General features: G+C 42.8%; 1 protein-coding gene across 5 annotated transcripts in view; it reads left to right on the top strand.

Annotated features, from left to right (window-relative positions):
• The window catches only part of RASSF8 (Ras association domain family member 8), a 140,684-nt gene that overhangs the window by 22,645 nt on the left and 101,298 nt on the right, over positions 1-16,741 (top strand). Inside the window, exon 1 of one of the 5 annotated variants that reach the window (XM_060413301.1) lies at positions 1,984-16,350. The exons of the other annotated variants lie outside the window; for them this stretch is intronic. The gene's annotated coding sequence lies outside the window, so the exon portion shown is untranslated. Of the gene's footprint in view, positions 1-1,983; positions 16,351-16,741 lie in introns of those variants that run through there. 5 annotated transcript variants of the gene reach the window in all.

Genomic DNA, 16,741 nt, shown 5'->3' with positions numbered 1-16,741 from the left:
TGTGGTGTCACTAAGGTTAGATGGGCATCGTGGAGTGGGGAATGGCAGGAGCTCAGCATAGGAGTCATCCATCCTCCCCGGGGGAAGGGATATCACCTTGCCCTGAAGTTTGTTTAGTTTTTTGTTGATGACAGTGTTGGTTATGAGAAACACAATTTTTCCAACTCTGTCCTGCATTAAGACCTCTTAATTTTACCTCTTCCGATTTTACATTGGGAAATGTTGAGATTGTTTCAGAATTAGCCAGGATTCTGTGCCTTCAAGTTCAGTGTACTGAGGTCACCTTTTATTCAGCCGACAAACATTCATGAAGCATACGTGAAGTCCAAGGAATTCTCTTTGCTGTGGATGGTAATACAGAGGCAGGAAATGGCTTCTGCCTTTCAGGAAGCTTACAGTTAACAAAGCAAACTTGAACTTTCAAAAGCCTCCTTATGGAAATAAAGATAATAGCAAAAGCAAAGAGGAAGGGCTTGTTCCTTACAACCATGGAAAGCAGAGAAATCTATTTAGAAGACAGTTCGCTCTGATCGTGTTCTGAAGGACCAAAAGAAATGTGACAGGTGGACAGTGGTGTGAAGGTGGGCCCAGGGCTGGAAAGAGGAGCTCGGTGGAGGCCAGCCCAGGATCATAGGTATGTAGAGTATACCCTTGGGACGTAGCACAGTGTCTGGAGTCACTCATTCTGGGCGTGTTGGGAATAAAGAGAAACAAGGCTGAAAATTTGGCTGAGCCCCGACAGTATCTTACCTGTTGCACTGAGGAATTTGGACTTTATTGCAAGCTTTTTGAACAAGTTTTGTATGGGTCTTCTCTCCATCCCAAGCCACCACTGTCTCTAGTCTCCTATCTGCTGTGTTGAAAACAGTACACCTTGGGATTTCCCTGATGGTCCAGTGGTTAAGACTCCCGGGGCTTCCGCTACAGAGGAAAGAGAAGTGAAACTGTTAGCCGCTAAGCTGTGTCGACTTTCTGCCAGACTCCTCTATCCATGGGATTTTCCAGGCAAGAATACTGGAATGGATTGCCAAGCCCTCCTCCAAGGGATCTTCCCAACCCAGGAATCGAACCCAGGTCTCCTGCATCATAGGCATATTCTTTACTGTCTGAGCCACCAGGGAAGCCCCCCACTACAGGGGACATGGATTCAATCACTGGTGAGGGAACTAAGAGCCCACATGCTGCAGGCTGTGGCCAAAAGAGAAAAAGAAAAAGAAAAACCAGTTCACCTTATCCTGACACCGCATGACAGGGACTGTCCTGGTTTTGCACAGATTACCAGGAAAGTTGTGATTTTTGGTTAGAATCTGAAGGATGTTTCCCTGGTTGAAGCTTAATCCCTCAGTGTTGATTCTCCTCACTTTAGATTTTTTTCAGAACACAATTCAGTTTTTCTGTTTTTCTCACCCATGACACACTTGTCAGTCCCTTTAAGGGTCTTGGATCTGGCAGTCATGTGTCTCTTGGGGGATGTGATCTGCATCTCCCCTGTGAGTGTAGCCTGTTTCCCTCTTTTTTTAATAAAAAATTTATTTATTTATTCTTGGCTGCGCTGGGTCTTCGTTTCGGCGCAGGCTTTCTCTAGTTGCTGCGAGCAGAGGCTCCCCTTTGTTGTGGTGTGTGGGCTTCTCGTTGCAGTGGCTGATCTGGGGCACTAGGCAAGGCTCCGTGGTTGTGGTGCACAGGCTTCGTTGTTCCACGGCATGTGGGATCTTCCCGGACCAGGGATTGATGCTGTGTCTCCTGCACTGGCAGGTGGATTCTTATCCACTGTACCACCAGGGAAGTCCCACAGTTCAGTTTTTCAACCATTTTTGTGTTCATATTGACTGTTAACAGTTACTGGAAATAGATCAGATAATTTACAGTCAGATAAGTCCCTTCCAAAAGCCTAAATGAGTAGCCCAAGATGGTTCAGCTAGGAGAATTTGAGGACGGATTAGAAATAGCAACGTCAGGACCCTCTTTGGTCCAGGGTTCCTTCCATGAAGTCCTTATGCCATGGCCTTCCATTCCGCTGATTCTGACTGCTGATAAATGCATGCCTGCCCTGTTATGACATCGACAAGATGTTTGCATGGGTTCCTCCCCGTTGGGTGTGACTTAAGTATTTTGAAATGGCTGAGATTATGGGTTACATCCATAATCATCACACAGACAGAAATTGACTGACTTACATGGGAGTTTGCCGATAGCCATCTTTTTTTCTTTTTTTCTCTAAGGAACAGCCTAACTTCTTAGCAAGCATTTGTCATTCAACTGATATTTTTTTTTTCTGGAAATAATCAATGCAAATCATTGGAATTTTTATTCTTAACCTCATCCATTTAGCAGGAAAACTGTTTTTCTGTCTTTCAGATATTTAGCAAGCTAAGACAGTTAAGTGTGTACTACCTTTGTGAATCATTTTTAAGCAATAGGACTTGTCAAGTTAAGTACACAACTTAAAATACTTGTAAGGAAAAAAAACTGAGAAACTTGCTCTTTAAATATGTTCTTTGATTTTGTCCAGAGCAACAGAGTTGGCCCTTTGAAAGTCACTACTGAGAACAACTAGGTTGTGAGGCAGCTATAAATAAGGGAGAAGATACTGGTTTTTATAATTAAGAACCACAGACATCGAGTTCTAACCTGTAGGATTCCTATAGAGGTGTGGTGGTGCTGACCCTGGGAGAGGCTTGGGAGGTTGTTTTACCATATTCTCTTTTAGAAGAGCAGCCCCTGGAGAATAGAAGTGACAGGTCACATAGTGGTTGATGAGGGACTCAAATTTGCCACACTTCTCTGTTCAAATCCTCAAGCGCTCTCTGTTACCAGTAGGGCCAGGCCTCACTCCCCGACCCAACCTGGCCCTTCTTGTCTCTGAAGGAAGTGTGGGAGATGGAGGCATTTCCTCGTCTGATAACAAAGGCACCCAAGAGAGAATAGATAAAAGTAAGTACTTGTTTATCAGCGCTGAGTGAATGCAATTTGATGGCATTATATTAATGACAATAAGTTTTAGGCCTGTCTCGGAAATGAAGATGGAACTCCTCCAACGTACTATTTTAAAAAATAAAATAGACTCTAATCAAGTATGCAGAGGCTTCTGAGCTTCCAATAGAGAGAGCCGATCTGGAACACTTTGTAAAATTCTAAGGTCAAATCAAGTTATTTTTAAGCTCTTAAATGACTGGGGCAATGCCTAAATATAATACCCATATATATCTGGAAGCCAGACTGGCCAGCCTCTCCTGTTTAGCAAGAATACCTGCAGTGGCAGTCTTAAAACCTCTAAGCTCCCTCATTCCTATCTTTATTTATTTAATATTACATTAATTATACACTACTATGTATATAATTTGTTAATAATGATATTAATTGTGTTAATAGATAATAAATATTGTTTCACTTGCAGTCCAGAATGTTTTAGATTTTAGACAGAAACCTGCATGTGTGCGTGTATTTTGGTGGGGAGCCAATTCGAAAGCCATGGGATGAGAACCTTAAAAAACAGGCACATGGAAAAAATTCATATCCAGGAAAGAGGCAGGGCAACAGCTAGGCCAGCGTCCTTCAGTTTCAAGGTATAGTCAATAAAGTTATGAGAGTATTACACATAATGGTGGTGCCTTACAGTTTTCAGGTCAATCTCACATCTTTTAAATTATTTGATTATCACAGCAAATGTCTGCGAATGGTAGGCTTAAACATCACTCACATTCTCCATGTCAAGTTCAATCATAGAAAGACTACATCATCTAATATAACAGGTATCCAGAACATTCTTCCACAGTCACATTGGTCTTGGCCAACTTCTAGGTGTCTTTTTTGAGAGAGTCAGTACATGAGGGTGTCTGCGAAAGAAGCCTGAAGCAGCAGGGCTTCTCTGTTCTCTTACAACCTCACAATCAGGTTAAAAGCAAGTTTCAACTCAACTACTACACATGCGGTTGACTTGTAAGCTTTGAGCTCTGTGTCTTTAGGTGTTCTGGTACACCTTTCAAGAAATGCTTACTGAAAACAAAAAACAGCATGGCAGAGAAGGTTCTTGGTCTCTAAGTTACCATCAGAGATTTAGGCTTTAATAGTAAGATCTGCCTCTTGAGAAACCTATATGCAGGTCAGGAGGCAACAGTTAGAACTGGGCATGGAACAACAGACTGGTTCCAAATAGGAAAAAGAGTATGTCAGGGCTGTATATTGTCACCCTGCTTATTTAACCTATATGCAGAGTACATCATGAGAAATGCTGGGCTGGAAGATGCACAAGCTGGAATCAAGATTGCCAAGAGAAATATCAATAACTTCAGATATGCAGATGACACCACTCTTATGGCAGAAAGTGAAGAGGAACTAAAAAGCCTCTTGATGAAAGTGAAAGAGGATAGTGAAAAAGTTGGCTTAAAGCTCAACATTCTGAAGATCATGGCATCTGGTCCCATCACTTCATGGAAAATAGATGGGGAAACAGTGGAAACAGTGTCAGACTTTATTTTGGGGGGCTCCAAAATCACTGCAGATGGTGATTGCAGCCATGAAATTAAAAGACACTTACTCCTTAGAAGGAAAGTTACTACCAGCCTAGATAGCATATTGAAAAGCAGAGATAATACTTTGCCAACAAAGGTCCGTCTAGTCAAGGCTATGGTTTTTCCAGTTGTCATGTATGGATGTGAGACTTGGACAGTGAAGAAAGCTGAGCGCCAAAGAATTGATGCTTTTGAACTGTGGTGTTGGAGAAGACTCTTGAGAGTCCCTTGGACTGCAAGAAGATCCAACCAGTCCATTCTAAAGGAGATCAGTCCTGGGTGTTCACTGGAAGGACTGATGCTAAAGCTGAAACCAATACTTTGGCCACCTCATGTGAAGAGTTGACTCAATGGAAAAGACCCTGATTCTGGGAGGGATTGGGGCAGGAGGAGAAGGGGACGACAGAGGATGAGATGGTTGGATGGCATCACCGACTCAATGGGCATGAGTCTGAGTGAACTCTGGGAGTTGGTGATAGACAGGGAGGCCTGGTGTGCTGTGATCATGGGGTCGCAAAGAGTCAGACACAACTGAGCAACTGAACTGAACTGAACTGAACTGAGATGATCTTACCCTGTTCATTCAAGGGTAGAAGTGTCTCTGAAACACTTTAGCAAGCTCACTTACTAGAATTATCTAATTTCACCAATGTGATCCTGTTTCTAACACTCATCTTGCTAATTAGCAAGCTGCTGATTCCACCAAAGAAAATCCACCCAGTAGGTAATGAGCTAAGTGTCCCCAAAGCATTTGTCTGTTGTAACACCCTCTCAAGTGTGGCCCCCCCACACCTTTGGGCAATGCATTCCTTCCCCCATCAGCCTCAGCACTGTCACAGACTAGCACAGGCTGTTTCTGCTGAAAATCTTCCAAGAGTATATTACAGATGTTGAAACTCATCTCGGCTGTTGCAATATCTTGGAAGGTTACATTATTATTTGTGTAGTCTATTTAATAAAAAAGAGGTGTGCTTATTAGCAGTCACATTAGTTTGATTAGTGAATAGTCTCAACAAAATGTGGAAAGTGGGTTTTGCCCAAACTATGGTAGCATGGGTAGTACATGTGTATATTATCTGCTTAATGTCTGTTTGCATTATACCAACTTTAGACAGCCTAAAGACTGAGTGAGTCTCAGGTGTAATTTTCTGAGAAAAAATATGGGCTAAAGATTTAAACATTTCTAGCTGAGGTAAAGCTAAGGTTTTGACACCCACGCATACGTACAAACACTTTAGACAAGCTACAGCCTGGTGAATGCAATGTGCAAATATTTACATATTTGAGTGTGTGGTAGATGCAGTTTGGTAGTTAAACTTGATATACATGATTTGGGGAGAGAGGTTGGATACATTACCTGTAGAATAGATGTGAGTCAATGGCATGCATATATTTTTTTTTCTAAGTCTTAATATAAATTTAACCTATATGTCACTATATTCTATTGCTGTCCCCCAAAGGAAAAATATATTGAATTTTCCACTCTACTTACTAACATGTGGCAGTAGTTACCACAGTTGGTAGTAGATGAAGAACAATGACTAGATAAGCTTGAGCTGGAAGCTGGTGAAGAAGAGAGTCAGCTGTGGGGAGCACTCACTGGCCCCGGCAGGAAGGTAAATTAGAGAGAAAGACTGAGAGAAGAAGCGCCCTCCCAAACGTGGCGGAGATGGCCTCATAAATGAAGAGCTAGCCAGCTGCGTTGAGGCTGAAGATGGAAGCCAAGTAGGGTAAGGACTTGACTTCTGGCGATGAGGAGAGCCTTTGTGATCGTCTCCAGAAGAGTGAGGTAGCACTGAATTGAGGAGTCTGAGGAAATGTAGGTCGATTTTTAAATGATGAGAGTCATTTGGTGTATAATGTATCTGAGCACTTATAATGTGCCAGGTCCTAAGCACTTTATATGCATTAATTCATTTAAATCTCACAACCACCTCAGAGAGTCTCTGCTTTTTTCCTCACCTTTTAATCTATGCAAAAATTGATGCACAGAATAATTTGCCCAAACTCACAGGGGTGGAAGAGTAGGGCAGAAGAGCTCAGGTTCTAACTCAGGCATGGCTCCACCGCTGTGGACTTCAGCTGCCATTTCATCCTGAAGGTTCACTGTGGACAAGAGAGGCTGGTACTCATGTATTCTTTGTCCTGAGTTGAGTGGTGGTGACACAGAGCCAGCGCCTTGAGGAAATCTCACAAGGCTTGAGGATGGTTCAACAGCACAGGTAGTTCCTGCTGCTGAGGTGGAGTCGGGACTCAGGGAGGCAGGGGCCGGCTTTCGTTGTGGGAGGTGGGAGAGGAGAATCAGGGAAGGCCCCTTGGAGAAGACCCTGTGTGCCCTGAGGCTCACGGTGGCAAACCTCAGAGTGCTGATTTAAAACATCACATGTGAGAAACTGGATTTCATACTTAGGTCTGCTTCTTATGTTTTTATCAAGTTTTCTAAGTACCCTTCTCTCATGGTTAAAGACTGATTCACGCAAACATGCCGTGTCTTTAAAAGCCTGCAGAGTTTGTCCTAAGGAGGTCCTGAACCCACAAATGTGGACATTTTCTTGCTGTTTGTTTTGGCTAGGTGCGTCGGTGTGCTCTATTACTCGTAATTACATGTGACTTTCTCTCTAGAGAAAGAAAAACCAAAGACTTCCCTCGCATGTTCTATTTTAAGCAAAAAGCACATACGTATATGTAGTGAAGTAGTCAGTTTTTTTGGTTAAAAAGATGGAGTAACCATTATGTTTTCTGTGGAGTCTTTACTCTTCTTCTGTAATCATTTCTGTGCTTTCACTAAAAGCACCTTACAGGAAATAAAACTGTTGCCTTGATGAGGAGAATGGGGAAATTAGCACAAAACAGTTGTGGAAATCTCTGAGTGAATGTCCCTCTGGGCCACAGGTGCCTGCTCTCTACTATGTGGTTATGTGATGCAGCTGAATTTATCGTTTCTTATTTATGTAACAGTTTTGTTATCTAGACTTTAAAAGCAAGCAAGTTATAACTTTTTGAAACCCAATAAATTCCATAAAACAGGGTTTTTTGTTTGTTTGTTTGTTTGTTTTTTGTATTTTTTTGCTTATCCAAAAGTTGTTTTATTCCAGTGGCTCACTCTTTGTTTTGCTTGAGGGTTTATTGACCTAAATAATAGTAAGAACCGTGAACTAAGTGGTTATCATGTGTTCAGGGCTGTGGTAGGTTCTTCACTCACATTTTCATTTATCTTCACAATTCTGCGAGGTAGATTTACTCATTTAACAGATGAGAAAATAGCCTTGGAGAGATTTCTTAAAGGACAGAAAGTTAAGTGCCCACTGGGGCAGCTGGTCTGCTAGAATGAGGCTGGCATATGGAGAGGCTGCAGAGCTGAGGAGGAGCCTGCACTGAGCAAAGAAGGCCGCCTGGGGTGGTGCTGGGGGCTCTGGGTACACGGTGCCCTGGTCTTGCATGAGTGAGCCTTCTCGTGTGTGGGGGTGCGTGTTTATTTACAAGCCCTTTATGGCAGAGTTTGCACTCATTGCAGCAGGCAGGGAGATGGCATGAAGGGAAAAGTGGCTTTGGTGTAAAGATGAGTGGTAAGGACTGTGGCAAATTAGAGAGCACAGAATTACCTAAGGCGGGGGAAGAGGGGGCAGTCCCTGCTCAGCTCCAGCGGATCACTGCCCTTAGGACACATGGGTGGATCAGGGTTTGACAAATCTTCAAGTGTTTTTTTTTTTTCAGAGAAGTCATATGTTTGGAATTTTGGGGTAACTTCCATCCTTAAAAAAAAAGAAAACCACTTACTTTGGTCAAACAACAAAATCCCAGATAACAGAAGGTGGGTTTGTGCTCTGAAAACTTTTAACAGTGTCCCCATGTTAGCTAGTGGGAGTGGGGTCGGGGCAGCGCTAAAGTCCTAGGTTTGTGGGAGAGGACTTCTTGGTTACCTGAGTATCCTCTGCCAGGGGATGGAAATTTTGGACTGTCGGGATAGTCTCATTTCAAGAATAATTAAAATCAAGCTAGTTTTTGTTTTTAATTCATGGAATGAGATTTTAATTCAGTGATTTTTTTTTTTAAGATAAATTCCTTTAAAACTTTCATCTTAAGAATGAAGGATATCAAACTGCCACCCTTAACAAACAATATATTAAATATAATATTGAGGAGTGTTAAAGGACATTATTAGCATATTATCCTGTAAATTTAGATTTTGTCCAGTAGAAAATAAGCAATGGATGAGTGCTTTTAGGGTTTATAGGCAGTATAAGGAAATACTGAGGCAATGGTTTTATTTACAAAGGAAAGACATATATTGTTAGAGTGAATTCTCTCCTGATCTGCTGGGTCAGGCCTGCTTCACTTGTCTTATTTTGGTATAGAAGATGAACTTTTGTCCTAATGATAAATTATATGGTCACCCTACATAACATTAATGTGTCTTTCAGTTGCTGATCTCTTTCCCATAGAGGTGGAACGAGGCAGGCGTGCTGGATGGCCGTGCTGCTTCTTGTAAAATTAATCATTGAAACAAAGGCGTGTTCGCCTCAGAGTGACTCTCAGCCTTTCCTGAAGGATCTTGCTGTTACTGTCAGGATTTTACTTGTCTGCACCACTTAGAGGGTGACTGAAGATTTCTACCTTATAGTTTTCAAAGGCATCCTTCTTGTTAACTTGAACCTACTCTCCTGCTTTCACGTCGGTATCAAATTTGACTTGTGGTGTGTGATGGAAGCATAGCAATCCCCATGTCAAGGGTCTATATTAAAACTTCTTTATAATCATCCTTAAATGGCACTGAGGTAAAGATAATAAAACACTGATTTTATTGATAGAAAAGCACATTTCTAGGCAAACCGCTTGTATAATATTGGAGATATTGGGTGCTACTTTCTAGATATATCAGTTGTTTTCAGAAACTATTTTTATAGTGAATTATATGCTGAATAATATGAGAGTCCACATCTTTTTCAACTTGGGATTGATCTATAGGGGTATGTTAATGGAAAAGTCTGAGGATGTAGATAAAAATCTAAAAATGACCGATGGAGAATTCAGAATGATTTTAATGACTTAAAACAAGGAAACACTAAAAGACTAAATTTAATGGGTCAGAATATGAATTTCTGCATTTAGATTCAAAATAATAACAGTTATGCAAGTACAGGAATGAGGAAACAACACAGCTCATATGAAAAACACCTAATGGTTTTAGTGGAACAAGTTCAGTACAAGCTAATAGGAAATACCGGTTGTTTAAGAAGTTAGCCCAAACTTTCATTTCTGGTGGTATTTGAGATTGTATACTCTATTTTTCCACCACAGACTAAAAATAAAAATGCTAGATAAATTTTATAAATATGGCTATAAAATTGTTGAGAAAGAAGCATGGATTGAAAGTGAAAGTGAGAACCCAGAGAGGTGAGTGGACATCCAGCGTGAGAGCGCTTGCCAAATCCAGCAAATGTATGCTTTGATTTCCTCGGGCTCCTGTTGCTTTGGAGACAGGAGACAAAGCCCAGAGTCTGTGCTAGGGGAAAATGTTTGATATAAGATGTCTCCACAGAACTCTGGGACCACCTCCCTGAAGGCTACTTCCATAGCGCAGTGTTGAACAAGAAACACAGCTTTCCCCCTGACCTCCTCCCAGCCCCTTAGCAACTCGAAGGAAAACTGCCTATCTAATATTTTATAACCAGTAACCAGTATCCATGCAGGTTTACAGCCCTAATTTGGATCTATCCAGGTGAGCCCCCAAAGGGGGAAATGTATACAGTTGTAAACAGTGGTTCCGGCATAGTAGCTCAAGGCAGAAGCAGGCACAGGGTCTTTCTGGAGGAATCTTTGTTCAATCTAGGCTTCAAAGAGTTCAAAAAAATGTAACCACAAGAAAACTTAACTCACAGTCAAAAACTATAAAACAGATAAGTAAAGCAAAGAACCAATAGAACCAGACAAAATAGTAGGAACAGAATTAGACATGTAGTGATTCCAGATACAGCTGTCAGACAGAGAACGTGAAACAGCTTTGTACTGAAGCAATGAGAAGGTTGAAAATGTGAGTAAATAGCGAATGAATGTAACCATGACAGAGGAGGTCTGAGAACTAGATAGAGCTTTGAGAAATTAAGTAAATATGTGATTGGAACTTAAAAATCAAAACGGTAAATGGTAAATCTGGTAAATTTGACAAAGGCAAAAAGAGTTAAATTTGACATAGGCAAAGAGAGTTAATCAACTAGAAGGCGATTCTGAGCCTTTTGACTGTGAGCCATAGTAAGGCACTCACTTACTGACACGGGTAGACATACAGATACATGTGTATAATTTAAGCCAATGTTTTGAGAAACTGATCATATCCTCCTAAGGGTAGTGTTCTTTGCTGTTTTCCTTTCTAATTTGCACTTTTTCATTAAAAAAAAAAGTTGGATTTTATCTAGGAAATTTTACGAACCCCAGTGGTTATTACCACAGTTTTCAGGAAAACTGATTTTAATAAAGTTGAAAACGGATATTGTTATGGCCACCACTGTTCACAGCACTTCACGTGGCCCACCACAAAACACCTGGAAGAAAACAAAACATCAATTGTATAAAACATAACTGTGGTATAGTTTATACAGTGAACTACTGTAGAATGGAGTAATACTGGAGATGATGAACAGCCAGTACAGCATGGCAGCACTTGGTCAGAAGAGATGCTGCCCAGAAACAGCGAGCCTCAGCCCACACCTGTGCGTGTCAGCCCCTTCCCCAGCTTTGAAAATGAATGGATCACTGATTCATATATCAACATAATGTTGAGTGGAAAAAGCAGATTGCAAAGATCATATGTGGTCTAATTCTACTTAGATGACGTTCAGAGATTTAAGCACACTAAACAGATTTTATGGATACAGTAGTTTAGGCATACAGAAGTGTGATTTGACTATTTTTAAAAGGCAAGAATAAACACAGAATTTAGGAGAGTTATTGCCTGCTAGTGGAGGATAAAGGGAGTGTATAAGGAAGAGTCAAAAGGAGCTTCAGAGGTTTTAGTAATTTACTTTTTCTTTGTAAAATTGGTTGTGGGTACACAAATGTTTGCTCCCTTGAAATTCTTTGTTGTTCAGTTGCTGAGTCATGTTTGACTCTGACCCCATGGACTGCAGCATACCAGGCTTCCCTGTCCTCACTGTCTCCTGAAGTTTGCTCAGATTCATGTCCATTGAGTCAGTGATGCTATCTAACCATCTCATTCTTCATATTTTCTACCTATTTAACATTTAATGAAAATAGTTTAACCCAAAAAAGCCAAGGAGGGATCAGCACAGGTAATAAATCTTCCGTGCAAATCAGGCCATTTGGGAGCCAAGTTTTCTGAACATTAACAAGCTGGAATGTGTCCAGAGGAAAACATCCAGGGTGGTAATACAGACCTGCTTGTGAGCCTTTCATTTTTCACATGCAGGTCACGTGGATTCTGAGTGTGGGGTTTTGATTTTCCCTGATCTGTTGGCTGGTAGTAGTAGGAGCGAACTTTCAGGTAAACTCTGAGGGTAACGTGCCTTTGCTGCACTGTACAGAAAGATGTTCTAAAAGACATCCCACAGTTGTTCTGTTGCTAAAGGTTTTTTTTTTTTTTTTTTTTTCCTGTCAAATGCTGTAACTGTGGGCCTGTGGCCTGTTGCAGTAGTATACCGGCCAACAGCCTAGAAACGGGGGATCTTTTGTTGCTGGCTTCAGACAAGTCCTCTGCTGTCCATGGCTCCCCGGGCATGCCTAGATTCAGGTTGTGTCCGTCACGGGGGCACACACATTGGTGCTTTTGGGGGGAAAGGCATTCTCCGTCCTATGATTGCTCTTTGGCTGTGCAGGGAGCCAGTATGACCAGGGCCTCAGCTAGATGTAAACATGGAGGGCTGGGCAGAGGGTGGCCTCCGTCTGAGTAGTGATTACATGAGGTGAAGGAGTGAATTAGCAATTATTGGGTATCTGCCGTGTGCCAGCTGTTGTTGGGGATGACTTTGAAGACTTCATTTTTTTAAAGCAGTTTTAGATTTACAGTAAGATCAAGGGGGAGGTACAGAGATTTCCTGTTTACCCCCACCCCCTCATACACATAGCTTACCCCATCATCAACATCCCTCTCCAGAGTGGCACGTTTGTTACAGCTGACTAGCCTACAGTAACACGTCCTTGTGGTAGAAAGCCCATAGTTTACATTACTGTTAGCTTTTGGTATTGTACATTCTGTGTGTTTGGACAAATGTATCCTAATGACATACAAATAATGATATGTATCCATGATTATAACCTCATGCGGAGTATTTTCACTACCCTGAAAATCCTCTGTGCTCTGCCCATTCATCTCACCCTCTCTCCTAACCACTGGCAACCCCTAGTCTTTTTACTGTCTCCATGCTTTTACCTATTCCTAAATGTCATATCATTGGAATTATAGTATGCAGCCTCTTCAGATTGGCTCTTTCACTTAGTAACAGGCATTTATGTTTCCTCTATGTCTTTTCAGGGCTTGTTAGCTCATTTCTTTTTAATGCTAAGTAATATTCCGCTGTCTGGATGTGGCACAGTTTATTTATCCATGCATCTGTTGGAGGACGTCTTGGGTACTTTCGAGTTTTGGCAGTTATGAATAAAGCTGCTGCAAATACCCATGTGCAGGTGTTGTGTGCACATAGCTTTTAACTTCTTTGGGTGAGTACCAGGGAGCACAGTTGCAAGATTGTATGCTAAGAGTATGTTTAGTTTTATAAGAAAGCCACCAAACTGCCTTCCGAAGTGACCGCGTTGTCTTGCATTCCCACCAGCAGTGAATGAGTTCCTGTTGCTCCACAGTCTCACCAGCATCTGGTGGTGTCTGTTCCAGATCTGGGCCATTCTAATAGGCGTATAGTGGATCTCATTGTGTTCATTTGCATTTCCCTGATGACATACAGTGTAGAGCAGACATCTCCAACCTTTTTGGCACCAGGGACTGGTTTTGTGGAAGATACGTTTTCCACAGGGGGACAGGCATCGGGGGGATGGTTTCAAGATGATTCTCGTAAGGAATGGGCAAGCTAGATCCCTCACATGCAGAGTTCACAGTAAGATTCGAGCTCCTATGAGAATGTAATGCCGTGCAGAACCATAGGAGGCAGAGGTCAGGTGGTAATGCATGTGATGGGGATTAGCTGTAAATACAGATGAAGCTTTGCTTGCTCAGTTCAGTTCAGTCACTCAGTCGTGTCCGACTCTTTGCAACTCCATGGACTGCAGCACGCCAGGCTTCCCTGTTCAACTCCCAGAGCCTACTCAAACTCACGTCCATCGAGTCAGTGATGCCATCTAGCCATCTCATCCTGTTGTCCCCTTCTCCTCCCACCTTCAATCTTTTCCAGCATCAGAGTCATTTCCAATGAGTCAGTTCTTCGCATCAGTTCAGTTCAGTTCAGTTGCTCAGTTGTGTCCGATTCTCTGTGACCCCATGAATCGCAGCACGCCAGGCCTCCCTGTCCATCACCAACTCCCAGAGTTTACTCAGACTCAGGTCCATCGAGTCGGTGATGCCATCCAGCCATCTCATCCTCTGTCGTCCCCTTCTCCTCCTGCCCCCAATCCCTTCCAGTATCAGAGCCTTTTCCAATGAGTCAACTCTTTGCATCAGGTGGCCAAAGTATTGGAGTTTCAGCTTTAGCATCAGTCCTTCCAATGAACACCCAGGACTGATCTCCTTTAGAATGGACTGGTTGGATCTCCTTGCAGTCCAAGGGAATCTAAAGAGTCTTCTCCAACACCACAGTTCAAAAGCATCAATTCTTTGACACTCAGCTTTCTTCACAGTCCAACTCTCACATCCATACATGACTACTGGAAAAACCATAGCCTTGACTAGATGGACCTTTGTTGGTAAAGTAATGTCTCTGCTTCTTAATATGCTGTCTAGCATATAACTTTTCTTCCAAGGAACAAGAGTCTTTTAATTTGATGGTTGCAGTCACCATCTGCAGTGATTTTGGAGCCCCCCAAAATAAAGTCTCTCACTGTTTCCATTGTTTCCCTATCTATTTCCCATGAAGTGATGGGACCAGATGCTATGATCTTAATTTTCTGAATGTTGAACTTTAACCCAACGTTTTCACTCTCCTTTCACTTTCATCAAGAGGTTCTTTGATTCTTCTTCACTTTCTACCCACCACTTACCTCCTGCTGTGCGAATCAGTTCCTAACAGACGATGAACTGGTACCAGTCTAGGGGTTGGGGACCCCTGGTGTAGAGCATCTTTTCATATATTGGTTAGTCATTTTCACATAGAAGCATTCTGTTTCAATGGGGGGAAGGTGGTGGTCTTACCCCATCCTACTGATGTGGAAGTTAGGGAGGGATGGCTGGAATCAGTCATTTGCGGGAGAGAAGGCCTTCTCGTCAGGAGAGCCAGCTGCTGGGTTCCGTGCCAGGGGAGCTTCAGAGCATGGACGCAATAGCAGGACTGGGCGTGTGTGCTGACTGCTGTGTGCTAGCGGGGCGTAGGGGAGGGCGTGGTGCACGGCGGCAGGGGGCTGGGTTGTAAACTGTCTAACCACCCCATGTCTCTTACCTCATCAGAAAATCAGGAATTAGGAAAGGAAATGGCAACCCACTCCAGTATTCTTGTCTGGAGAATCCCATGGACAGAGGAGCCTGGTGGGCTACAGTCCATGGCATCGCAAAGAGTTGGACACAACTTAGCAACTGAACAACAGCATACAATCAGCCAGATTGTGATTTGGGGAAATAGTTCTGGATGGAAATGTGGCATAAAATGGACAGTGAAGTGACCTAGCAATACAGAATATAGAGCTTTGTAAGAAAGTAAAATTTGTGTATAGAATAGTAATTGCAAATATTCAAACAGTAAAGTCTGTGCCTAAAAGAAAATGAGAGATTCTTATGAATTAATGAAAGTAAATGAAATAATATGCATAAAGTACTTAGAACAGGCTTCCCTGGTGGCTTCGAGGTTAAAGCGTCTGCCTCCAATGCGGGAGACCCGGTGGCTTGACACAGAAAAGGCTGTAAACTACAGTGTTGAGAGAAACATCAGAAGAAGCAGACAGTTCTCCTGGTCTCTGGCGTGTAACGAGCCTGCCCTCAGTCTGAAAGGCCTGAAATACTTGGCATGTAGTCTGGTTTCCCCAGCATCCCACTCTGGGTTCTCCCTGCACCAGGAAGGTGGGCGTGGCCTTGATGATTGACATGCATCAGGTCCTCCTCCTCCAGGATCTTGTGGCCTTCCAGTGCCAGAGGGATGTTGCCAGTGAACAGACACTCAGCTGCACTCATTTCCCAGAGCTGGCCCTGCAGATGAGACCCTGAGGCCCAGGGAGGTTCTGACTGTTCCAAAGTTACTTCGGCAGAGCTGGGGGAGGGTGCGGGCTGTTCTGCCTCTAGGACGTGCAGAGGACAAGGCGAGTTTGCTCTTTGGAGCCCTGAATTCATACAGCGCATGTGACATTGCGCTTCTTGGGTCAGCAGGGGCCATCAGGGCTTCTGGATTCCATGTGCCCTTTGGGGACTTCTGAGATGCAGACTGTGCATAGTATGCCAGGGCAGCTTGCCTTTTAGGGGAGCCCTTCTGCCCTCCTAGCCCAGATTCTTTCCAAAGTGTGTGGGAGATGAGATATCCATTGGCTTATTCTCTGAGTTCCCCTCGTGTCTGACCTGTGGTCATTGGCGTCTCAGAACTCTGGTGAAGTTCTCTGTGACTTGCTGCTGCTTCTGTTGGCTTTAATAATTTCCCCTTCTTTATCCTCTTTCCCCTCTTGTAGCCCTTGTGTGTTTCTGCCGTTTTCCCACACCTGGGAGTTCATCACTACACAGCGAGCTGGTATGAACGGGAACAAGGTCTGAGTTGAATCCATCATAGGTGCTGTGATCTGTGCAGTCTCCCCTCTCAGCTTTCTTTTGATTAGCCTGGAGCCAAAGTGGGCGTTATTAACACAGCATTGTAGTCAATACCATGTGCTGTCAGCAAGGGGAGAGAGTACATCAGAAGTGGACCACAAACTGTGGGAGATGGTAATTCCAAAAACGATCCAAGGATGTCCCTTCTTTAAGACATTCAGGCAAGAAACGATAAGGTTTCAGAAATAGGTGAAGTGTAATCCACACAAGTGCCTGGCATAAGTATTATTTGAACATACTCTTTTAAAAGATACTCTTTTCTTCAGCTTAAGGTAGCCTTATTGCTTATACTTTTCTTTGTATTGAAATGACATTTATTCAAGATTAACGT

The sequence above is a fragment of the Ovis aries genome, chromosome 3 (genome assembly GCF_016772045.2).
Source record: "Ovis aries strain OAR_USU_Benz2616 breed Rambouillet chromosome 3, ARS-UI_Ramb_v3.0, whole genome shotgun sequence".
Classification (NCBI taxonomy): Eukaryota; Metazoa; Chordata; class Mammalia; order Artiodactyla; family Bovidae; genus Ovis; species Ovis aries.
This window is presented reverse-complemented; position numbering and strand designations above follow the sequence as displayed.